Source organism: Macaca mulatta, chromosome X (genome assembly GCF_049350105.2).
Source record: "Macaca mulatta isolate MMU2019108-1 chromosome X, T2T-MMU8v2.0, whole genome shotgun sequence".
Lineage (NCBI taxonomy): Eukaryota > Metazoa > Chordata > Mammalia > Primates > Cercopithecidae > Macaca > Macaca mulatta.
Window position 1 is genome coordinate 48,789,386 of NC_133426.1, and position 27,311 is coordinate 48,816,696.

General features: G+C 44.1%; 1 long non-coding RNA gene and 1 other non-coding gene across 2 annotated transcripts in view; both read right to left on the reverse strand.

Annotated features, from left to right (window-relative positions):
- The window catches only part of LOC114675108 (uncharacterized), a 41,744-nt gene extending 15,178 nt beyond the window's left edge, over positions 1-26,566 (reverse strand). The window contains exon 1 of the long non-coding RNA XR_003726206.2: positions 25,980-26,566. This is a non-coding gene — a long non-coding RNA (uncharacterized LOC114675108). The remainder of the gene's footprint in view (positions 1-25,979) is intronic.
- On the reverse strand, positions 12,833-12,939 carry LOC114675167 (U6 spliceosomal RNA). The gene has a single exon (XR_003726263.1). It is a non-coding gene; the product is annotated as a U6 spliceosomal RNA (small nuclear RNA).
- Positions 26,567-27,311: the final 745 nt, after the last annotated feature.

The window sequence follows — 27,311 nt, forward strand, 5'->3', positions numbered from 1 at the left end:
ACAAAACCCACGGCATCAAAGAGAACTCATTCGTTTGGGACATTGGCTCAAAACAGTTCAGGGGTGATACTCAAATACATCAGAGTTCTCATACAAGGGTACAAAACCTCACACCTGAAAAGAGAGACTGCTAAATAGTTCAGAGACATCATACTCTGCACAGGGACAACCAGAGAGTTAAGAAATTTCACACCTATAGACCTTCAAACACCTTTGAAAACTCACTCACTGGCGAACACACACCCATTAAAAGCTCAGAGACCTTAACCCTGGAACAAACCCCTAATGTGTCAGATATATCAAACCCTGGGACTGAGCCCTCTGAAAAGGAACAGAGACTTCATACCTGAAAATATATTCCAAACAGGTCAAGGGACTTTGAACCCAAAAGAGCTCAGGGACCATGTATCCTAGGACACCAGTGGACAAACAGCTCAGAGACCTCACAATGTAAACACAACCCGCAAAACAGCCCAGTGAACTCACCCCCCTGGAATGTAGACCAGAAAAAGCGCAGAACCCTCGAATTCAGGATTCAGAATCCTTCTGAGACTTAAGAGTATAGATCCCAAAATACAATTCAGAGAATTAATATGCTGGATGCAGAATATCAACTAATTCAGAGGCCTCAAATTGTGGGACGTACACACCCAAAGAGATCAGAGACCTCACATCCTGGACATACACCAACAAACAGACCAGGGACCTCAACCCTGTGACACGCACGCACACACACACACACACACAGAGCTCACAAAATTCAAATTCTAGGAAACACACACCCAAAAAGAATGGGGACCTCACATCCTGTGACATACTCACAGAAAGATCAAAAACCACACAAGCTGAGACATACACCCACAAATATTTCAGAGAACTAACATCTGGGGCCTTATACCCACAAACAGATCACCGAACTCAGTCCCTGAGACACATACACATAAAAATACCAGACACTTCACATGCCAGGACATATACCCATGAGTAGATCAGAGCACTCACACCTTGGGAAATAAACCAAAGACTGTATCAGGGACCTCACATATTAATTGGGGCACACATTCACAAAGAGACCAGAGACTCAATTCCTGGGACATAAACCCAAATACCTCAGAGATCTCACATGCTGGGACAAAGAAATCAAGACAAGTCAGAACCTCACAACCTGGGACCCAGAGCCACAAGCAGATAAGAGATTATACACTGCTGACAAACATACAAGAACAGATCAGAACCTTCACATCCTGAGACATACAACCACAAGGAGATCAAAGAGCACACATCTTGACATACACCCATAACCAAACCAGAGACTTGACATTCTGGGACACTGATCCTCAAAGAGATCAGAGAATTCATACCCTTGGACTTACACCCACAAATAGGTAACAGACCTTGCAAGCTAGAAATACACATAGAACTAGATGGACGACCTGTCATCCTGGAACATAAACCCAAAAAGAGGCCAGAGAATTTACGTCTTAGGACACACACTCACAGTCACAACAGAGACTTCACATCCTAAAATATAAACCCACAAAGGATCAGAGATCATAAACTAAGGAATATACACCCACAAAGGAACAGATACTGTCCACCCTGGGATATATATTGAGAAAGACCAGATAAATGCACAACCTAGGAAATACACTAAAAAAATCCTGGGAAATGAATCCACAGATAGTAAACAAACACTGGGGTATACAAACCCACAAACAGATCAGAGATCATGTACCCTGGGACACATATCCACAGACAGTTTGGGGTTTCACGTCCTGGAACAAACAGCAAAAAACAAATCAGAGACATTAAACGCTTGGCAATACATGTGAAGAGATCAGAGATAACATAGCCTGGGACACTGACAAAATGTTCACAGACCTCGCATGCTAGGAAATTTGCCCAGAAAAAGATCAGAAACCTCACATCCTATGACACACAACCTCAAACAGATCACAGACATAAAATCCTGCAAAACACACCCACAAACCATTCACAAATCTTGCATCTTGGAACATACAACGACAAACAAATCAAAGACCTCACATCTAGGGGAGGTCACACCCATAAAGACAATACAGATAACAGACCCCGAGACACACGCATACCCAGATACATATAGATAACTGACATCTTCGGAATATAGTTGCAAACAGATCAGAGGGCTCACATCATGGGATATACACTGACAAAAAGATTAGAGACCTTACAATGTGGACATGCACCCACACAGATCAGAGACCTCCACTCCAGCAACGTACATGGACAAATGGCTCAGAGATCTCACATCCTGGAGCATACAAAAACAAACAGATCAGAGACTTCAAATCCTGCAGTATACAACCATAATCCATTCACACTTCATGTGCTGAAAAACACACCCATAAACAGATGGTAGACATGACATCTTACAGCATAACTCCCAAGAGATCAGATGATTCAAGAGTTTTGGCTTCAAATTTCTCTCTGACCTCTGCTTCTGTCATTGCATCACCTTCTGTGACTCTACTTCCGTCATCACATGGTCCTCTCTGATGTGACACACACAGTCTTCTCAGACCCTGAAGGTCCTACCTTCCTCATATAAAGACTCTTGTGATGACAGTGGGCCCACCTGGATTGTCCAGGATAACTGCCCCCATCTCAGGATGCTTACCTAATATGTATTTGCAAAGTCCCCTTTCCAGATAAGACAACATATTAACAAGCTCCAGGAATGAGGTGAGGACATATTTGGGGATCTATCATCTGACGAAACAGAACATACATGCACAAAGAGAACCCTCACATCCTGGGACTTTCACCCATGAACTGCTCACATATCTCACAGCCGGAGTCATAGACCTCCAAAGGGATCGGAGAACTCCCACTCCTGGACATCAATCCAAAAAGATCAGAGAGCCACACACTCTGGGGCATACGCCAAATGATGCTCATAGTCCTCACACCCTGGGGATTAAACCCACAAAGACATAAGAGAACCACACTCTGCCAAGTACATTCTCAAAGAGAACCAGAACCTGACATGCGGGATAGACACTAGCGAAGAGATCAGGGACCCCACATCCTGGGACAAACACCCTCGAACAGACTAGACTTCTGACTTTGACACACAGACACAAAGAACACAAAAAAACATATTCACTGACAGACACCCACAGACAGGCCAGGAACCTCACAAATTAGACATAAAACCACAAAGAGAATGGGACTCACACCCTCTACAAACACCCTGAGGAGATGACACACTCACATACTATGACACACACACACAAATGGATCAGAGACCTATCTGAGAAACAACCAGAAACCACACCAGAGACCTCTAATACCACGACACGAACCACCAGGTCACAGGCCTCACATGCAGAAAATACTCCTGAAGAAGTACAGAGACCTGCTGTCTTTGGGTATAGACCCAAGAGATCAGAGGTCTCCCACAGAGTGCTCCAAAACCTCACATTATGGATACATGTACCACAACAAAACCTGACTTCTGCTATAAATACCAGCACACAAACCAGAAATTTTATATGCTTATCATAAGTACCCCCAAATATTGGCAAAACAGCTCAGAAAATTCATGCCAGGGATATATACCCACAAACAGATCAAAGACCTCATATCCTGGGCCAAGCATTCAGAATCAGATCAGAGAACTCACTTCCTGAGAGAACCCTTTCAAAGAGGTGAGAGGCCAGGCGCCGTAGCTCATGCCTATAATCCCAGCACTTTGGGAGGCCAAGGTGGGCGGATCACCTGAGGTCAGGAGTTCGAGACCAGCCTGGTCAACATGGCGAAACCCCGTCTCTACTAAAAATACAAAAATTAGCCAGGCATGGTGACATGCGCCTGTGGTCCCAGCTACTTGGGAGGCTGAGGCAGGAGAATTGCTTGAACCTGCGAGGCGGCAGTTGCAGTAAGCCAAGATCGCACCATTGCACTCCAGCCTGGGCGACAGAGTGAGACCCCATCTCAAAAAAACAAACAAAAAAAGAGGTGAGAGACTTCACTCTCTGCTTCATTCACCAGCAGACATACCAGAGGCTTCACTCCATGACACAGAGACAGACAAATCAGGGAGTCTCACATCTTGGGATATAAACCCAGAAACAGGGCAAGAATTTCAAGCAAAAGGAAATATACTCACAAAGAGCTTGGAATCCTTACACCCTAGACGTACGCACCTCAACAGATCAGAAAACTCACACGCTGGCACATGTACACAAAATCAGATTGGAAATGTCTCATCCTAGAACATATGCTCCTCCACAAAAGCTGAGAGCACAAATTCTGGGACACACACCACCAAATAGATCATCAGATCAGAGACCTGCACAGAAATCAGCGACCTCCACTATCAGACACACACCCTCACAAATAGATCATGGAGTTCACATCCTGACAACCAGATAGAGACAGCACAACCTGAGACACTGTATTCATTTTCTATTGCTGCTGAAGCAAACCACTAAAAAAGCTTTTTGTCATAAAACAATGCAAATTTATTATCTCAGCTGGGTGTGGCTCATACCTGTAATCCCGGCCTTTTGGGAGGCTGAGGTAGGCAGATCCCTTGAGCCCAGGAGTTCGAGACCAGCCTGGCCAACATGGCAAAACCTCTCTTGTCTCTACTAAAAATACAAAAATAAGCCGGGAGTGGTGGCGGGCGCCTGTAGTTCCAGCTACTCGGGAGGCTGAGGTACGAGAATCACTTGGGCCTGGGAGGCAGAGGTTGCAGTGAGCCGACATGGCACCACTGCACTCCAACCTGGGCGACAGAGTGAGACTCTTGTCACCAAAAACAAAACAAAACAAAAAAAACTTATGATCTTACATTTCCGACAAAGAGTCTTACAGGGTAAAAGTCAAGGTGTTGGCAAAGCTGACTTCTTTCTGGAGTTCCTTGAGGAGAATCCAATTTCTTTTTTCTTTTTCTTTTTTTTTCTTTTCTTTTTTTTTTTTGAGACAGAGTCTCGCTCTGTTGCCAGGCTGGAGTGCAGTGGCGCGATCTCGGCTCACTGTAACCTCTGACTCCCTGGTTCAAGCGATTCTCCTGCCTCAGCCTCCTGAGTAGCTGGGATTACAGGCACGCCACCATGCCCAGCTAATTTTTGTATTTTTAGTAGAGATGGGTTTTCAACAGGTTGGCCAGGATGGTCTCCATCTCCTGACCTTGTGATCTGCCCACCTCGGCCTCCTAAAGTACTGGGATTACAGGCTTGGGCCATCATGCCTGGCCAGAGAATTCCAATTTCTGTAGGCTGCCTACATTCCTGAGCTCATGGCCCCTTCCTCCATCTTCAAAGCCAGAGGTCTGTTTCACCTTCAATCTTTCTTTCTCTCTCTCTCTCTCTCTCCCCACCCCCCTTTCTTCCTTCTCCTCATCTCTGTCTCTCCTTGTATCCGTCTATCTCTAGCTCTCTTTGATCTCTGTATATGTTGTCCATCATCTTTTCTCTACTTCCATCACTATATAGCCCTCTCTGACTCTTGCCTTCACACCTCCCTCATATGATGACACCTGTGATTACACTGGGCCTGCCCCGTTAATCTAGGATAAGCATCCCCATCTCAGGATGCTTAACTTCTACAAAGTCACCTCTGCAAAGTCCCTCACAATCACCTCTGCAAAGTCCTCCTTTCCATGTAAATTAGCATAATTGTAGGTTTCAGAGATTAGGAAGTGGACATCTTTGGGGTACCATTAGCTACCAGAGACCTACATACACACACAAACAATTCACAGACTTTACATCCTGAGTCATACACTTCCAAATAGATCAGACGCCTCCCACTCTCTAACAGACATCCAAAAAGAGCAGAGACACATTCTGGGACATATACCAAAAAATACTCAGAGTCTTCAATCACTTGGAATTAAACTCACAAACACATAAGAGAACTCACCATCTGGGACATACACACTCAAAGAGAACATGGACCTGACATAATAGGATGTATACCCACGAAGATATCAGGGGCGCCACACACTGCAAAATACACCCCCAACAGATCAAATCTCCAAACCTGGGACATACACACGCACACTGCAGAAAGAAACATTCTCAGGCATAAACCCACTAACAGGTTAGGTACCTTACAATCCGGGACATGTTGAATTAGACCTCACATCCTTGACAAATACACACAAAAGAGACACTCACATACTGTGATATTCACTAGCAAACAGATCACAGACCTCATGTAAGAAACACAACCAAAAAGAGATCAGAGACCTTGAATCCTGCAACATGAAACTACAAACAGCCTAGAGACCTTACCTGCAGGGTATATATGCAGAATAGGTATACAGACCTGACATCTTGAGATATAGCCACAAACAGATCAGAGACCTTGCAACCTGAGATAGATACCCATAAACAAATCAGAGGTCTCAATCCTGCAATAAGCACCCATAATCAAGCCAGAGACCTCACATGCCAGAAAAAAGAACCACAAATAGGTCACAGACCTGAAATTTTGCAACATACACCCATAAAGAGATCAGAGAGCTTATATTCTGAGACATACTTCCAAACAGGTCAGAGGTTTTCAAACCAAGGGAAATAACCCACAAATAGCTCAATAACTTCACAGCTTGGACACATACACACCTCAACAAATATATATATTATACACACACACACACATACAATATATATATTATATCTACTATCGGCCCTCGGATTCAACCAACTCTGGATCAAAAACATTGAGGGAAAAGATAATTTAAAAACATAGTAAAAATAATACAAATAAAAACAATGTAGTATAACAACTACTTACGTAGCATTGTGTCAGGTATTATAAGAAATCTTGAGATTATCTATACAGAAGAATTTACATAGGTTACATGGAAATACCATATCATTTTATATAAGGTACTTGATCGTTCATGGATTTTGGTATACACAGGGCTCCTGGAACCAATTCCCCCAACCCACAGATATTGAGGGACAGCTATATTGTTACATATATATATGAATATATATGCCAGCATATAAATCACATATGCTTGAAAATAAACCTAAAAAAACCTTCAGAGATCTGATAACCTAGAACATTAGAACATGTATGCCCCAACAGCTCAGAGAACTCACATCCTGGGATGTACATCCATAAAGAGCTCAAAGATCAAACATCTCCTAGGGCATGCTTTTACAAACGGATCAGAAAACTCAGATCCTATGATAAAACCCTCAACAAAGGTCAAAGACTTCACACAGTGGTTCATTCACCAGTGAACACATTAGACATTTCACACCATCAGACACCACCCACAAACAGATCAGGGAATTCACATCCTGAGACATACACCAACAGATCAGAGACATCACAAACTGGACATGTATCCAAAAACATCAGCGGCTACGGGACCTGAAACCACAAAGGGTTCACAAACTTTCTTTCCTGGACACACATACCCAACTAGATCATAGATCACTCATCCTAGGACATGAATCCAGAAACAGACCAGAGAATTCGTATTCTGGGACACATATCCTCAAAGAGGTTAAAGACCTTCCACCCTGGTTCATTCTCCTGCAAATAGATCACAGAATTCACATCAGATACACCCCTACATGTGTATCAGGGAGTTCACATCCTGGCACATATACTGACAAATAGATAACAGACCTCACAACATGGACGTGTAACCACAAACAGATCAGAGACCTCAAATACCAAAAATAGTGCAGAGCCCTCAGATTATGTGCCATACAGCATCAAACAGGTCAGGGAACTGAAATCCTGGGATATGCACCCACAAACAGAGTAGAGGCCTTACAACCTGCACATGAACCCATAAAGAGACCACAGACATCAAACTCCGCAACACAATCCACAAACAGATCAGAAACCTCAGGCCCTGAGTCATATATAACGAACTGATCAGAAAGTTCACGTCCTGGGATATACTCCACAAGCAATGCAGAGACCATACACTCCTGAGACACACACCCACAAACAGAGATCTCAAATCTTGCAATGTACAACTCCAATGAAGTCAGAGACCTCACAGGTTAGGAAAACACCAGAAATAGACCTGACATCTCGTAACACAGAACCATGAGCAGATCAGAGAGCTCATGTGCTGGGACATTTCTTTACCAGCAAGCAGATCAGAGGCCTCAATCCTGAGACATACACCCACAAAGAGCTCAGAAACCTCACACCCTAGACATATAAACCTAAACAGACCAGACACCTAACAACCTAACATCCTGGTACATATGTAACCAAACAAATCAGAAACCTCATGTCACAGGAAACACCCCCAAACAGATGACAGACCTAACAACCTGGAACAGAATCCTTAAATATCTCAAAGACTTCACCTACTGGAATATACTCCCAAAAATCAGCTCAGAGATGTCACATCCTAGGACATGCACACACAAACAGCTCAGAGACCACAGATTCTGGGACACACACCCTCAACATTCAGAGACCTCTCAATGTGGTTCATACACCTGCACACAGATCAGAGACTTCCACCATCAGACATACACTCACAAACAGATCATGGAGTTCACATCCTGGGATGTGTACCAATAAACAGAGATCAATGCTGTAACAAATCATAATCATAACGTCATAAAACAACACATATTTATTATCTTACTTTTCTGCAGGTCAGAAGAAAAAAATGGGTTTCAAAGGGCTAAAATCACAGTGTCAGCAGAGCTGCACTACTCCTGGAGGTTCTAGGGGAGAATCTGTATCCTTGCCTTTTCCAGTTTCTAGAGCTGCTTGCATTCCTTGGCTTGTGGCCCCTTCCTCCACCTTCGAAGCCAGGAGCATTTCATCTTCAAATCTCTATCTCTCTGATATCTGCTTCTGGCATCACATCTGCTTCTCTGACTTGGACTTTCCAGCCTCTCACTTCTAAGGACCCTTGTGATTACACTGGGCTCACCTGGGAAATCCAGAACCACCCCCACATCTCAAGATGATTACTTAATCACATTTGCAAGGACCTTTTAACATGTAAAGTCACATTCACACGTTCTAATGATATAAGGATGTGGACATATTTCGGGAACCTTCACTCCACTGACCAAGATATACATCTACAAGCAATGAAAAACATCATTTGCTGAGGTATCCACCACACATAAGCAACTCAAAGACTCCACATCCTATGTTGTATAATTCCAAAGGGATCAGGGACCTCCCACCCTTGGACATGCATCCAAAAAAGAAGTGAAGCACATGTTCTGTGTCATATACCCACAAAGAGGGTGGGGACTTCACACACTGGGACATAATCACAAACAGAAGATACTTCACACCCTTGAGAAACACACATGAGGAGATTAGAAACTTAAATACTGCAATATAAAGGCAAAAGTAGAATGGAGGCCTCATCTGAGAAATACACCCACAAAGAGATGAGAGACCACAATTCCTGCAATACATTACTCACAAACAGATCAGAGACCTCACACCCCAAGACATCCACAAACAGAACAGAGATCTCAACCTGTAACATACACCCACAATCAAAGAAGAGATCTCACATTCTAGAACAAACAGCCAGAGACTGAGTATACACCTAACATCTTCAGAATACACCCACAGAGAATTCAGAATTCATATCCCTGGAATATAAACCCACAAAAATATCAGAGACCTCAAGCCATGCATAATATAGTCACAATAAGCATTGTGACTATATTATATACCATAATATAATATATATTATATTACTATATAATACAATATATATTATGGTATATATATATAAATATAATATATACTATACCGTCATCTGTTCATGTTAATATGTTAACATATTATATATACTATTATGTATATATAATATATACTTAACATATGCTTATATGTTAATATATTGATATATTAGGATATAATATAATCATACAATAATTATAATTCACAATTATAAATATTGAGAACATATATATTACGTTATATAATATATAACTATATTACATATTATATAGTGTATATGTGTTCACAATATTTATAATTGTGAATTATAATTATGTTATAATATATTACATTATATGTTAATATAATATATTATAATTATATTAGATAAATATAAAATATATAATTATAATAAATTAGATTAATATAACAAAATTATGATTATATTAGATTAATATATAATTCACAAAAATGAAAAATAATAATTATTGTGAATATATTATGTAAGGCTTGAGGTCTCTGATATTTCACACCTCACACTTGGAGATACACATCTAAACAGATCAGAGGCATCTCATCCTGGTACAGGTTGGATATCCCTTATCCAAAATACTTGGGACCAGAAGTGTTTTGTAGTTTGGATTTTTTTCAATTTTTGGAATATGTGCATTCCAGTTGAGCATCCCACACCTGAAATCTAAAATGCTCCAATGAGCGTTTCCTTTGAGCATCATGTCAGTGCTCAAAAATTTTCGGAATTTTTTTTTTTTTTTTTTTGAGAGAGAGTCTCTGTTGCCCAGGCTGGAGTGCAGTGGTGGGATCACGGCTCACTGCAACCTCCACCTCCCAGGTTCAAGTGATTCTCCTGCCTCAGCCTCCTGAGTAGCTGGAATTACAGGTGCGCACCACCACACCCAGCTAATTTTTGTATTTTTAGTAGAGACGGGGTTTCAACATGTTGGCCAGGCTAGTCTTGAAATCCTGGGCTCACGCCATCTTCCCACCTCGGCCTCCCAAAGTGTTGGAATGACAGGCATGAGCCACCATGCCCGGCCAAGTTTTGGATTTTGAAGCATTTCAGAGTTTAGATTTTCAGATTTGTGAGGCTCAACCTGCATAAAGATTTTCAAATGAATCCGAGATCTCATATTTCAGAAATACCTACAAAAATCAGAGACCCAAAACCCAAACACAACCCACCCACAAATACCTCAGATACCTCACATACTGGAACATACACCCCAAATCAGCCAAGAGACCTCACATCCTAGGACATTCACCCACAAACAGGTAAGAGACCTCATATCCTGAGACGTATACTCACAGAAACCTCAGAGAACACAAATTGAGGGATAGACACTCTCAAACAGGTCAGAGACCTCCTCCCTGGTTCATACACCCACACACAGATGAAAGACCCACCACATAAGACACGCACTCGGCTGGGCATGGTGCCTCACACCTGTAATCCTAGCACTTTGGGATGCTGAGGCGGGTGGATCACCTGAGGTCAGGAGTTCGAGACCAGCCTGACCAACATGGTGAAATGCTGTCTCTACTAAAAATACAAATATTAGCCAGGTGTGGTGGCACATGCCTGTAATCCTAGCTATTGGGGAAGCCGAGGCAGAAGAATCACTTGAACCCAGGAGGCGGAGGTTGCAGTGAGCCAAGAACGTGCCACTGCACTCCAGCCTGGACGACAGAGCAAGACTCCATCTCAAAAATAAATAAATAAATAAATAAACAAACACACTCACAAACAGATTGGGGGTTCACATCTTGGGATGTTCACTAACAACCGGACAGAGACATCATGCACCTTGGACAAGGTGCTCATTTCTTACTGTTGTAACAAATCACCACAATCTTAGTGCTGTGAAAAACACAAATTTATTTATTTATTTATTTATTTTTATTTTATTTATTTATTTTTTTTTGAGACGGAGTCTCGCTCTGTCGCCCAGGCTGGAGTGCAGTGGCCGGATCTCAGCTCACTGCAAGCTCCGCCTCCCGGGTTCACGCCATTCTCCTGCCTCAGCCTCCCGAGTAGCTGGGACTACAGGCGCCCGCCACCTCGCCCGGCTAAGTTTTTGTATTTTTAGTAGAGACGGGGTTTCACTGTGTTAGCCAGGATGGTCTCGATCTCCTGACCTCGTGATCCGCCCGTCTCGGCCTCCCAAAGTGCTGGGATTACAGGCTTGAGCCACCGCGCCTGGCCACAAATTTATTTATTATATTACATCTGTGTAGGGTAGAAACCCAAGAATGGGCCTTAGGGTACTAAAGTCAGGTGTCAACAGAGCTGTCTTCTTTCTGGAGACTCTTAAGGAAGAGCACGTTTCTTTGCGTTTTCTGGGTTCTAGAGCTGCCTATAGTCCCTCATCCCCTTCCCCCTTTCTCCATCTTCACAGCTGACAGCAGTTCATCTTCAAATTGCTCTCTGATGTCTGCCTCTGTCATGGCATCTCCTTCTGTGACTGTGCTTCCACCATCACATTCCCTTCCATCATTTAGGGCTCCCTGGTCATATCTCTTTCACTGGACATCTTTGAGGGATGCTTTATTCAGCCAACCACAGACAGGTGTGCACAAACAATTAGAGATTTCACCTCCTGGGATATACTCCCACGGACAGTGCAAGGACTTCGTGAGCTGGGACCCACATCCACAAACACTTGTGTCATCATATCGCTGTCTCTGACTCAGTCTGTGTCATTACATTCAGTGAAAATCCAAGAAAATATCCCCATCTCAAGATGCTTAATTTAATCACATCTGCAAGGTACCCTTTAAAAAAAATTTTTTTTTTTTTGAGATGGAGTCTTACTCTGTCACCCAGGTTGGAGTGCAGTGGCACCATCTCTGCCCACTGCAACCTCCACTTCCCAGGCTCAAGCGATTCTCTCTCCTGCTTCAGTCTCCCGAGTGCCTGGGATTACAGGCGTGCACCACCACACCCATCTAATTTTTCTATTTTTGGTAGAGACAGGGTTTCACCATGTTGGCCAGGCTGGTCTCAAACTCCTGACCTCAAGTGATCCGCCCACCTCAGCCTCCCAAAGTGCTGGGATTACAGGCATGAGCCACTGCACCTGGCCTTTAAAAAATGTTTTTAATAAACATTTTTAAAATAATTTAATTTTTAAAAAATTTTCTGGAACGCTTCACGAATTTGCATGTCATCCTTGCACAGGGGCCATACTAATCTTCTGTGTATCATTCTAGTTGTAGTATATGTGCTGCTGAAGCAAGCACTTAAATTTTTATGTATTAATTTAGATATACATTTTTATAGATTTAGGTGTACAAGTACAGTTACGTTACATGGATATCTTGTGTAGTGGTGAAGACTGGGCTTTTAGTGTACCTACCACCTGAATAATGTACTCTGTATACAATAGGTAGTATTTCATCCCTCACCTCTCTCCCACTCTCACATCTTTTGGAGTCCCCCGTGTCTATTATTCTACTCTGTATGTCCATGTGTACCCATTGTTTAGTTCCCACTTATAAGTGAGAACATGCAGTTTTTGACTTTCTGTTTGAGTCATTTTACTTAGGATAATGGCCTCCAGCTCCATCCATGTTGTTTGCAAGGTACCTTTTAGCATGTAAGGTCACATCACAGTTTCCAAAGATTAGGACATAGGCATCTTCGGAGGCCTTAAGTCAACACAACAAAAACATACATGCACAAACAATGGGAGACTTCACACTCTTCCAGAAAGCTCAGAGACCTGAAATGCTGGTACATACACCACAAACAGCTCACATACCTCATCCTGAGTTATACATCTAAAAAGTGACCACAGACCTCCTACCTTGAGACATACATCTAAAGAGAGCAGACACACACGTGTTCTGGGACATACACCCACAAACAGGTCTGGGATCTCACAAATTGGGACATACACCCACAAACAGAACAGACCTCATACCCTTGATAAGCAAGTAAAAGAGGTTTTTTTTGTTTGTTTGTTTGTTTGTTTGTTTGAGACAGGATCTCACTCTGTTACCCAGGCTGGAGTGCAGTGGTGCGATAAAGACTCACTGCAGCCTCGAACTCCCAGGCTCAGGCAGATCCTCTTACCTTAGCCTCCTCAGTAGCTGGGACTACAGGTACGCCACCAAGTCTGGCTAATTGTTTATTTTTTGTACAGACAGGGTCTCACTATGTTGCCCAGGCTGGTCTCAAACTCCTGGGCTCAAGTGATCCTTCCACCTTAGCCTCCCAAAGTGCTCAGATTATAGGTGTGAGCCACCATGCCCAGCCAAGATATTTTTTAAAAACTCTCATACTGTAATATACACACAAAAATAGATCAGAGACTTCATCTGAGAAATATAACCAAAATGGATCAGGTCTAAAATCCTGCAACAAGAACCCACAACATGTTAGCTATCTCACATCCTGGCAAATACACCCAGAATAATTAAAGATACTTGACATCTCGGGGTACACACCCACAGAGATGAGAGAGCTACAATCCTGGGACATACACCTGCAAACAGATCAAAGGCCTCGACCCTGAGACATACCAACAAAGAGCTCAGAAACCTCATACCCTGGATGTATACACTTTAAAAAATAATACAACTTGCAGCCTGTTATGTATATGAGCATACAAATCATAAATCTCATAGGCTTGGAAATAATGCCAAAAGCCTAAGATATCTACCAACCTGGGATGTACATCCATGAATGGCTGAGAAAACTCACATCTGGGATATATATCCACAAATAGCCCTGAGACATCACATCCTAGGATATGTATTCGGAAACATTACGGAACTCGCATCCTGAAAAAACTCCCTCAAGGATGTCTGACTTATCTCAACCCAGTTCATTTACCAGAAAACAGATCAGAATCTTCACACCATTAGGCATATACCTACAAAAAAAAAAAGATCAGGGAGTTCTCATGCTGGGATATACATCAGCAAACAGATTAGAGACCTCATAACTTAGACATGTAACCACACAGAGACCACAGGCCTCAAACCCGGCAACATATACCCATAAAGATACCAGAGATGGCCGGGCATGGTATGGCTCATGCCTGTAATCCCAGCACTTTGGGAGGCCAAGGTGGGTGGATCATTTGAGGTCAGGAGTTGAAGATCAGCCTGGCCAACATGGTGAAACCTCACCTCTACTAAAAATGCAAAAATTAAGGCCGAGGCGGGTGAATCACAAGGTCAGGAGATCGAGACCATCCTAGCTAACACGGTGAAACCCCGTCTCTACTAAAAATACAAAAAAATTAGCTGGATGTGGTGGTGGGCACCTGTACTCCCAGCTTCTCGGGAGGCTGAGGCAGGAGAATGGTGTGAACCCGGGAGGCGCAGCTTGCAGTGAGCCGAGATAGCGCCACTGCACTCCAGCCCTGGTGTCAGAGCGAGACTCTGTCTCAAAAAAAAAACCGCAAAAATTAGCCAGGCATGGTGGCGGGCACCTGTAGTCCCAGCTACTTGGGAGGCTGAGGCAGGAGAATCACTAGAACCCGGGAGGTGGAGGTTGCAGTGAGCTGAGATAGCACCACTGCACTCCAGCCTGGGCGACAGATCGAGACTCTGTCTCCAAAAAAAAAAGATATCAGAGACCTCACACTCTGAGATATACACCAACAAACAGATAAGGGAGCTCATTATGGGATATACTCCAAAACACATCAGAGACTATATATGATCAGGGATCCTAAATTCTGCAACATACACTTACAAGCACGTCAGAAACCAGACATGCTATGAAAAAAAAAGTCAGAAATAGATCATAGATCTCATATCCTGTGACATACACCCACAAAGAGATCATACGGCTCATATCCAGGAACAGGTACCCACATGTACCCACAAAGAGATCAGAGGATTCAGACCAAAAGATATACACTCACTATGGGCTCTTTGAAACCCCACACCCTGGACATTCACAACTAAACAGATTATATTAGGTACATCCAGAACATATATAGAAACATGTGAGAGTCCTCAAAGTTTGGTATGTATATGCATAAAGAACTAAGGTTGGGTGCGGTGGCTCACACCTGTAATCCCAGCATTTTAAAAGGGAGGCTGACGCAGGAAGATTACTTGAGATCAGGAGCTCAAGACCAGCCTGGTCAACATGCACAAACATGCCCGTCTTACTAACAATACAAAAATTGGCCAGGCATGGTGGTGCATGCTTGTAATCCCAGCTACTCAGGAGGCTGAGGCAGGAGAATCGCTTGAACCCGGGAGGCAGAGACTGCAGTGAGTCGAGATCGCACCACTGCACTCCAGCCTGGGCGACAGAGCGAGACTCCATCTTAAAAAAAATAAATAAATAGGCCGGGCGCGGTGGCTCAAGCCTGTAATCCCAGCACTTTGGGAGGCCGAGACGGGCGGATCACGAGGTCAGGAGATCGAGACCATCCTGGCTAACACGGTGAAACCCCGTCTCTACTAAAAAGATACAAAAAACTAGCCGGGCGAGGTGGTGGGCGCCTGTAGTCCCAGCTACTCGGGAGGCTGAGGCAGGAGAATGGCGTAAACCCGGGAGGTGGAGCTTGCAGTGAGCTGAGATCCGGCCACTGCACTCCAGCCTGGGCAACAGAGCGAGACTCTGTCTCACAAAAATAAATAAATAAATAAATAAATAAATAAATAAATAAATATTAAATCCTGCAGTATATAATACAAACAGATCAGAGACTTCACATACTGGGAAATCAACTCAGAAATGAATCAGTCCTCTCAAATTGTGACATACTATCCAAAAGAGACAAGAGAGTTCATATCCTTGGGAATAAACCTGCAAAAAAAAGAAAAAAAATACGAGCCTCAAATCATAGAACATACACCGTCACATAGTTGAGAAACCTCATGTTTGGAAATACACTGAGGAATAGATGAAATACCTCACACATCCTCGAAAAGATCAGAGACATTACATCATGGGACATACACCTGCAAACAGATTGATGATGCCAAACTCTAGGAATTAAATCCACAAACTGATCAGAGACCTAATATGCAGGGACATATAATCACAAATAGATCAGAGACCTTACATTTTTTACATGCATCCATGAAAAAGATCTCACATACCAGGATACACAATGATACAATGATAGCCACGGACCTCACATCCTGAGACACACAACAAGAAAAAGGTCATAAGCCTTATATCCTAGTAAATAAACCCCCAACCAGCTCAGGAACCTCTCACTGTGGGACACACTCACAAACAGATAAGAGATCTCACACTTAGGCTGATACAATCACAACCATATCAGAGAACTTCTATTCTTAGCATATACCCATGAAAGATGCCTCACATACTGGTAATTACAATGACAAACACATCGCAGACCTAAAATCCTGGGACATACACGCACAAACACAGATCAGAGCAGTGACCTCACACACTGGGACATACATCCACAAACATGTCAGAGATCTTCTATTCTAGTAAATACATCTACAAACATCAGAGACCTCAACCTCACATCCTGGGACATACTTGCAGAAATAGCCCAGATACCTAAAATTTCTGCATAAATCATCCCTTAATTTGCATGTAACTAAAAGTGGGCATAAATATGACTGCAGGACTGCCTCTGAGCTGCTACTCTGGGCACACTGCCTATGGGTAGCCCTGCTCTGCAAGGAGCAGCACCTCTGCTGCTGCTATACACTACCTCTTCAATAAAAGCTGCTGTTTAACACCACCAGCTCACCCTTGAATTCCTTCCTAGGCAAAGCCAAGAACCCTCCAGGACTAAGCCTCAACTTTGGGGCTTGCCTGTCCTGCAACCAGATGAAAGATCTCAAACTGAGTATATCCATGAACAGATAAGAGACCTTACACACAGAGACATATGTGGGCACATGGATCAGAAACTTCTTACTTGGGAACATACATCCAGAAACAGACCAGAGACCTCATATCCTGAGAAATATACCAACAAACTGACTTTGACATACACCAATGAAAATCACATACTAATATATGGCAACAAATGGATCAGAGACCTCACATCCTGGGAAATACACCACCAAACAAATCAGACACCTCACACCTCTGCACATATACCATCAAAGAGCTCAGAGACTTCACACCATGGGACCTACACACCCAAAAAGATCAGATACTTAAATCCTAGCTCATATAATCACAAACATACTTGAGAACTCACTCTGAGCAATCCACCCCCAAACAGATTAGAAACTTCATATCCTGGAACGTATAGCCACAAAAATATCAGAGACCTCATACCCTTGTCACTTCACATATACAGGGATAAACAAATCTGAGATCTTACACGCACCCACTAAGAGCTCAGGGAACTCACATCCTGGGAAATATACCCACAAACATGTTAGAGACCTCACACCCAGAGATGTACACCCACAGCCACAGCAGAGACCTCATGTCCTAGGACCATACACCCTCAGACAGACTAGTCCTCATATTCTCCAACACACACCAAATAAACAGATTAGAGTACTGACATCCCTAAAAAAATACAACCAGAAAAGCTCAGAAATATAACATCTAGGGAAATATAGCCACAAGGAGCTGAGACTCACACCTTGGCACATACACCCACAAAGAGATCAGAGATCTAATATTCAGAGACATAAAACCAAAAACAGATCAGAGACCTCACACCCTTGACATGCACTCATGAACAGAGACCTCACAGCTGGGATGTACAATGACAAGCAGATCAGAGGCCTCATACCCTGGGATGAATACTCACAAGCAGGTCAGAAACCTTACACCATTGGACATATACCCACAAACAGAACGGAAACCTCAAATATACTTCCAAATGGATCACAGAACTCACATCTTGGAATATATGCCCCCCAAAAAATCAGAAATATCTTATTCTAGGAAATATAGATTCAAACAGATTAGAGACCCCATAACTTTGGACACACACGATCAAAGAGCTCAGATACCTTGCACCCTGGTATATACACCCATGAACAGAGATCTCATATACTGTGACATACATGTCAGGGATACACATAAACAGCTCTGAGTTGTTTATGAGCCTTACATCCTGAGACATACAAAGAGTGCAGAGCACTGATTCCCTCTCCCCTCAAACTCAGAAATATCAAAGTCGGGACACAGGCTCTCAAACACATTAGAGACTTCATTCCAGGGACTCAGTGGCCCAAACAGCTGACACCTAGTGTTCTGGATGCAGACTGCAGTCACCTTGGTGATGTCTCTTCCTGGGACTTAGAAATCCATATACCTCAAAGAATACACAGAAACAATACACAGTCCTCCAAAGAGTTCATGGATGTGAAACCCGGGACACTGACTGCCAAACACCTCAGTGACCTCATACCCAGAACAGACTGCCAGAGAGCTCAGATAATTCAAATTCTGGACTTGATCACATTCTGGATATGAACAGAAAAAAAAAAAAAAAGCCCAGAATCCCCATGCTTTGGAACATAGCTCCCCAAATAATTCAGAGATATAAAAACCTAGAGAGAAAACCCCAAAAGGTCACTTAAAAATGCGAAACACAGAATGCCCAAAAGACCCAGACATCATGGCATGGATACAGACCCCGAAAAAGCTCCAAAGTCTCGAACTCCAGACAGACCATCAAAGAGCTCAGAAACACCTCTTATGAGTTATCTATTGCCACATAAAAAACAACCAGCTTTTGGCTGCTTGAGCATCCTCGAATGATGGCTGGCTTCTACTAGAGTCAGTGATCCAAGAAAAAGCACAGCAGAAGCCATAGTGCCTTTTAAATTTCCCTCTAGGTAAGTACTGCTTTGCTGCATCCCACAAATTTGGTAAGTTTTATTTGGATTTTCATTTAGTCCAAACTATTTTTTATTTCTCTTGAGACTACTTGGAGCCACTGGGGCCCTGCATCCTCCCCTAAAGTCTTTCTCTGGAGTTCATACCCTGCCTCTCACATAAATGTATAAACCTGTCTCATAACCACAGTTTTTGGAAGAGGAACAAAGTTTTTTTCTCACTGTGCATCCTTGCCTCATGGTGCACAATATATTATGCATGTTCTCAAGAGAACCACCGAAGTAAAATTGTGGATTTACTAGAGATGAAGACATAATTCTGTTTACTCTTTCTTAAACTCAACATACATTTACATTAAACAACATGTGCACATGATTCCTAAGTTCCAACTGAGATAGTCCCAGGCCCACACTGGCCCCTGGCATTTATATGGATTGCCTGCTTCCCTTCCCCCAGCCCTGAATTCTGCTTTCAGAAGGGGTGTGGGATTAGGGAGAAGGGACTGAAATCAGGAGAGCGTGTAACTGTGCATTGTCCTACCGCTTCTTACCAGTCTTGTAAAAACCTCAGCAGATCAAGGTTTAGAGAGATGATCCAAAACGCTAGACTCTCCTACCATCCAACCAGGACTTGGGGGTTCCAGGTTTTAAAAGAGGGTCTATCAGACTCCAAAGTCCATGTGTTCTGGGTTATCACCAGTGTGATCAAAGCCTAAGGGAAGATGGACTCCAACATCCATCTGAGCAACGTCCATCCTGAGAGATGGGGGTCCCCACTCAGTCGCTGATGTCAGGAGACACAGAACAAACATCTCCCTACAACAACAATCTCCACAAACAGTGTCAACAGAGACTGTGCCCTCCAGAACAGAGGGCGAGATAGGTTCTGAAGGAAGTTGGTCATTTATACTTTATGGTCTAGGCCAAGCTTGTCCAACCCAAGGCCAACGAGTCACATGCAGCCCAAGACGGCTTTGAATGCAGCCCAACACAAATTCGTAAATTTTCTTAAAACATTATGAGATATTTTGGCAATTTTTTTTTAGCTCATCAGCTATTGTTAGTGTTAGTGTATTTTATGTGTGGCCCAAGACAATTATTCTTCCAATGTGGCCCAGGGAAGCCTGCTGGTCTAGACAAAGAGGCTGGGATTGCTGTGAATCCCGATCCTAATGTGGAGTGGAGGAGTTCACAACCAACTGTGGGGTTCCTACTTCTCACCACCTTTCTTTTTCTTTTTCTTTATTTTGGAGACAGAGTCTTGCTCTGTTGCCCAGGAGTGCAGTGGTGCGATCTCGGGTCACTGCAACCTCAGCCTCCCAAGTAGTTCGGATTACAGGCATGCACCACCATACCTGGCTAATTTTTGTATTTTTAGTAGAGACAGGGTTTTGCCATGTTGGCCAGGCTGGTCTCAAACTCCTGACCTCAAGTGATCCACCGACCTTGGCCTCTCAAATGCTGGGATTATAGGCATGAGCCACCATACCCAACCCTCACTGCCTTTCTGAACTGGCATATAGTTCAGGCAGAGGGAAAGGGGGATGTCACACATACCACATGTCTGGATTCGGTATGTGATAAGGTCACTAATTCCTGATATAGCACCCCAAAAGAGCTCAGAGCTTTCAAACCTTGGAACAGAAACCGTAAGACAGACCACAGACCTCACACTATAAACCTCAGACAAAGACCCCCAAATTGTTCAAATGCTTCATACCCCAGACCAGTGGTTCTCAACCAGAGGCGATTCTGCACCCCAAAGAACATTTGGCAATATCTAAGGACATTTTGGCTGTCACAAATGTGTGTGTGTGTTGTGGGGGTGCTACTGTCATCTGTGAGTTGAAGCCAGGGATACTGCTTGCCAGTGTCCTTTAGCCAAAGACCCCCACCCCACCCAGGAACATACTTGTAGTTGAACAAGTTGGGATGATTACTCATTGCAGCGAGGGAGAACAAACTCCATGGGGAAGTGTGGGGTGGTGGGGTTTGAGTGATTTGGGGGAAGGTCTAAGGAAGTGGGGGCTCACTCTAGATTAGATGCTGTCAAAAAACAAGGGCAATTTTACAATTGGGTATTTCAATAAATCTTATCTATAGGGAGGGCAGAACAGAGTGAGGCTAACGCTGTCATTGGTAAGGAAGTGGCAGTCACTCATTTTAACCAAGAGAGGAGAATGTTTGGTATTTTATGGGCAACACAGTGAATCCTTATTTTTGTTTGTGCTTAGACAGCATTATAAAGTGGCTGTGCTCTATTTTTTTTTTTTTTTTTTGAGATGGAGTCTCGCTCTGTCTCCCAGGCTGGAGTGCAGTGGCGCGATCTTGGCTCACTGCAAGCTCCACCTCCCGGGTTCATGCCATTCTCCTGCCTCAGCCTCCAGAGTAGCTGGGACTACAGGTGCCCACTACCACGCCCGGCTAATTTTTTGTATTTTTAGTACAGGTGAGGTTTCACCGTGTTAGCCAGGATGGTCTTAATCTCCTGACCTCATGATCCGCCCGCCTCAGCCTCCCAAAGTGCTGGGATTACAGGCATAAGCCACCACGCCCGGCCTATTTTATTATTTTTTTGAGACAAGATCTCACTTTATCCCCAGGCTGTAGTGCAGTGTGGCATGATCTCAGCTCACTGTAACCTCAAATTTCTGGGTTCAAGCAATCTTCCAGCCTCAGTCCCTCAAGTAGCTGGGATTACAGGCACCCGCCACCATGCCCAACTAATTTTTGTATTTTTTGTAGAGACGGGGTTTCACCATGTTGTCCAGGCTGGTCTCGAACTCCTGAGCTCAAGCGATCTGCCCACCTCGACCTCCCAAAGTGCTAGGATTACAGACGTGAGCCACCTCATCCAGCCAAGCTCTGTCGATTTTATCATGGTCTCAGACTAACCTTACCTGGGGCTAGTATTCTGTGAGATTGTTCATGTCTGTTAGGAGAATAACATGGCCTAGCTATGGGGGTCAGGCCTGCTTCTGGGTATCAGGGGCTGCTCCCTTCTTTCCTCCCTTTCTCTCTCATGCTAAACATCTCTTACGGGTGAAATTATATCCCCTCAAAATTCCTACGTTGAAGTCCTAAACCCCAGTACCTCAGAATGTGACCTTATTTGGAAATAGGGTTGTTGCAGATGTAATTAGTTAAGTTAGAGATCATGCTGGAGTAGAGTGCCTAATCCTAATCCCGCGCCACTGTTGTCTTTATAAAAAGGGGAAATTTGGACAGAGACACACAGGGAGAATGCCAGGTAAAGATGAAAGCAGAGATGGGGTGATGCAACAGAAGCCAGGGAACAGCAAAGATTACCAGCAGGCATGCGAAGCTAGGAAAGATGCAGGGCACACATTCCCCTCACAGCCCCCAAAGGAACCAACCCTGCCAACACCCTGATCTCATACTTCCAGCCTCCAGAATTGTGGGACAATACATTTCTGCTATTTAAGCTACCCAGATTGTGGTACTTTGTCATGACAGCAGCCCTAGTAAACGAATACAATAGATCCTACAATGCAAAGAATAGCCCTCCATAACAAAGAAATTTCTGGTCCAAAATGTCAATAGTTCCAAGGCTGAGGAACCCTGCCCTGGATACAGAACCTAAAAGTATTTACTGACCTCATAATCTCTGATAGAAGACAATAAAAACCAGCTGATAGTACACACATCTTTGAATATTGTCCTTCAAAGTGCTCAGAAACCTCACACCTTGAACATGGAAGCCCATACAGCCCAGAGAAGACAAGCCTAAAGAGACCACTAACAGGTCAAAGACATCATACTCTGCGACAAAGACTACCAAGAAGATGAAAGCGCTAGCATCTAAAAACATACACCAAATGTTCAGAGACAACACATCACGAGACACAAAACAGTGAGACCCAAGAGAGCTCTGGGTCCAAAGAGCTCAGATATTTCACACCCTGGACACAAACAGGTGAACAACAGCTCATAAATAACAGTGTCATTCATTTCCTGGTTTAAAAAATTGTACTAAGATTATATAAGTTAACATTAAGGGAAAAAGAGTATACAAGAACTCTCTGTACTATTTTTATAATTTTTTTAAGTCTAAAGTGCTTTGAAAATTTAAAAAACGTTAAAGGCTGGACACAGTGGCTCACATCTGTAATCCCAGCACTTTCAGAGGCTGAGGTGGGTAGATCACTTGAGCTCAGAAGTTGGAGATCAGCCTGGGCGATATGGTGAAACTCCTTCCCTAAAAAAATACAAAAATTAGCCAAAGGTGGTGGTACACACCTGTATTCCCAGCTACTTGGGAGGCTGAGGTGGGAGGATTGCTTGAGCCCAGGCGGTCGATGCTTCAGTGAGCCATGATCACACCAGTGCACTCCAGCCTGGGTGACAAAGCAAGACCCTGTGTCCAAAAAATAAAATAAAATAAAAATTTTAACAAAAATGATCACAGGACATAAAAGGGAATTTAGAAAACTTAAATAAGGCCAGGTGCAGTGGCTCATGCCTGTAATCCCAGCACTTTGGGAGGGTAAGGCAGGAGGATCCCTTGAGCCCAGGAGTTCGTGACCGGCCTGGGCAACATGGTGAGACGTGGTCTTCACAAAAAAATTAAAAAAATTGGTGGGGTGTGGTGGCACATGGCTGTGGTCTCAGTTACTTAGGATCAGGAGGCTGAGGTGGGAGGACTGCTTAAGCCCAGGAGGTCAAGGCTGCAGTGAGCCATGTGCATGCCACTGTACTCAGCCTGGGCAACACAGTGAGACCCTGTCTCAAAACAAAACAAAACAAAACTTAAATACATCTTGCCAACAAGCACAGAAAACAATGTTAAGCTCCTCTAGCAGTCACAGAAATGCCAATAAAAGAAAAATGAAAATCAATTTTAAGAAAAAAAAAAAGGCCGAGTGCGGTGGCTCACATCTGTAATCCCAACACTTTGAGAGGCTGAGTCAGGAGTATCATTTGAGCCCAGGAGTTTGAGACCAGCCTAGGAAACAGAGGGAGACCCTGTTGCCACAAAAAAAAATTATTTTGAGACAGGGTCTTGCTCTGTTGCTCAGGCTGGAGTGCTGTGGTGCAATCACCGTTCACTGCAGCCTTGACCTCCTGAGTAGCTGGGACGACAGGCACGTACCACCATACCCGGCTACATTTGTGTGTGTTTGTTTGTTTGTTTGTTGGTAGAGATAGGGTTTCACCAACTTGGCCAGGCTGGTCTCAAACTCCTGGGCTCAAGTGATCCACCCACTTTGGCCTCCCAAAGTGCTGGGATTACAGGTGTGAGCCACCGTGCCCAGCGTACAAGAAAAAAAAAAAAAAATTAGCCGGGCCAGGCATGGTGGTATGTGCCTGTGGTCCCATCTACTCAGGAGGCTAAGGTGGGAGGATTGTTTGAGCCAGAGGTCAAGGCTGAAGTGAGCCATGATTGCACCACTGCACTCCAGCCTGGGCAACAGAGAGAGACCCGGCCTCTAAAAACATACAAAAAGGCCTGGGCAACATAGTAAAATCCCATCTCCACAAAAAATAAAAAAAATTAGCCGGGTGTGGTGGCATGTGTCTGTAGTCCCAGCTACTCAGGAGGCTGAGGTGGGAGAATCACCTGAGCTTGGCAAGTGAAGGCTGCAGTGAGCTGAGATCACACAACTGCACTCCAGCCTGGGTGACAGAGCAAGATCCTGTCTCAAAAATAAATAAATAAAAGTAAAGACACACACAAAAAAAAAAAGAAAAAAAAATCCTGCACATCCGGGGACAAAGATCCATAAACAGGTTAGAAACCTTCGGACATTCTGGACCAACGTAAACAGAAAAACAGAAAAGAAAAACAAACAAACAAACAAAAAGAAACCAACCCTGGGACAGAGACCCACAAACATCTCAAACACCTAAACCTCTGAGACACAGATTTTCAAACAGCAAAGAGCCTTTACAGTCTTTTTATAAGTCATACTCTGAACTGAGATTCCAAAACAAATCAGACTTCACATCCTGCACACAGTCCTCCAAACTGCAGAGTGTAATAACTACCTTATGATGAGCTGACTTGACTTGAGAACCACTTTATTCCTACTACCTACCCCTCTCACCAGCCAAACACCTCCCCTGTCCAATGTTTAACATCCCATCATTTAAAAGTGTACTCTTTTAAGTCTTGCCCTCGCTCCAAAATTCTCCTTGTAATTGCCACAAGCTCTTCAGCATCCCAGAGCATGAAACCATGCATCTCTCTTTAGTCACTTATGGCCCACCCCATCACACTCCTAGTCAGGCCTGGTCCTGAGAGAAGCCTCCAAGTCACCCTCTTCTGGGAGATGGGAGCTGGCCTGGAGGAAGATCATGAGATCACCTTGAATCTTATCTGGGGGACTCAGACCTACAGGTAGCCTGAAAAACAAATGCCAGGGACCTGGAGAAGAGTTTTTCTCAGTACTGTTGTGAACGGTGAGTGGGTCCTGAAATCAATATAATGGGATGCAATAGGTATTGTTTAAAAAAAGAAAGAATAGGTAAAAGAAAATGGAAAAGATTACCCGACACACTCTGTGCCAGCCCTTGAGTACAAGCCAATAATGCCAGCTTCTTTTACAGATGCACAAGTTGAAGTTCCCAGACGGGATTCGAACCTACGGTCTCCAGTAGCCAAAGCCCTGCCTCGGCAACCCTGAACGCCAACCCAGGAGCCAAAGCGCTTGCGCCGAAACAGCAGCCAATGGGAGCGCGGAGCCGAAGGACCCGGTTTGTAGCCTCTTAGTGATCCCGGAAAACCTCGGTACCCTGGAAGAGCTTAGGTAGGCAGTCTCGCGGTGACCAATCAGAGCTCAGGGCAGGACTTTGTCCCGCCCTACGCAACTCGTCCAGGAAGCAATCACCGCTCCGCGGCCTTGCTCCTCACCCCACCCCCGGAGTTGATTCGCATCTGTATAGCCAACCCGGCGGGAACGGATATATTAATAAAAGCTTGGTGGTGGCGGCTTCCAGACAGGTGGACGCTTTAGGCCGAAGATCCGGTCCGCCCGGCGCGGGGGTCGGTCCAGGCAGAGCCATTCTCTCCTCGGTCTAGGGTGGAGGCCGATCCACTCGCGGGATGAGGAGACCGTTCGTGTCTCCACTAGTACAATGGTGTCTTCCGGAATACACGACCCCTCCCCTGTGGTACCTCCCATCACCGTAGTGGTATGGTCCTGGAGCTGCACAGTCTAGCCATTAACCCTTCATTTCCACCGCTCACGCTCTCCTTGTGTGTGCGACAAGGACTCTTTCATGTCAATGTCAAGTGAATCAATCTTTAGTTCACCGCAAAACTACTAAATGGACTCTCTCTTTCATGCCTTCCTCCTGCCCATGTTCCAGCCCTGTCTCCCCAAACCCATGTCCCCCAGAGCACTGTCCTTGCCCCATACTCTGATGATCCGGTTGAGAGCAAAGGCCCAGGCGTCCAAACCCTTGCTGCAGAGCCACTGCCCATTAATGGGCATTCATTCCCCTGAGGCCACTGATGGAAGTGTGCCTTTGTGTGGCAGCATTTATCAAAATAAAAAGCAGACACCCCTCCTTACTGGAATGTCACCATCATGAAGGTAGGGAGGGATATGTATATTTCTAGACCCCCAGAGTCTCCGCCTGAAACTGCCCTGCACACAGTAGATGCTCAAAAGGGGATCTGTTGAATAAATGACTCCTTTGGCCTGGCAGTTTCACTTTTAAGGATGTGTTCTAAGGAAATAATCATACATACGTGCACAGCCCTGTGTGGACAAGAATGAGAGGAGCAAACAACTAAGGGGGAAAACGGCAAACGCATAAAGGCAATTATACCATACAGTACCAGCTGGCTGTGAAACAGAATGAGACCTCATTACTGG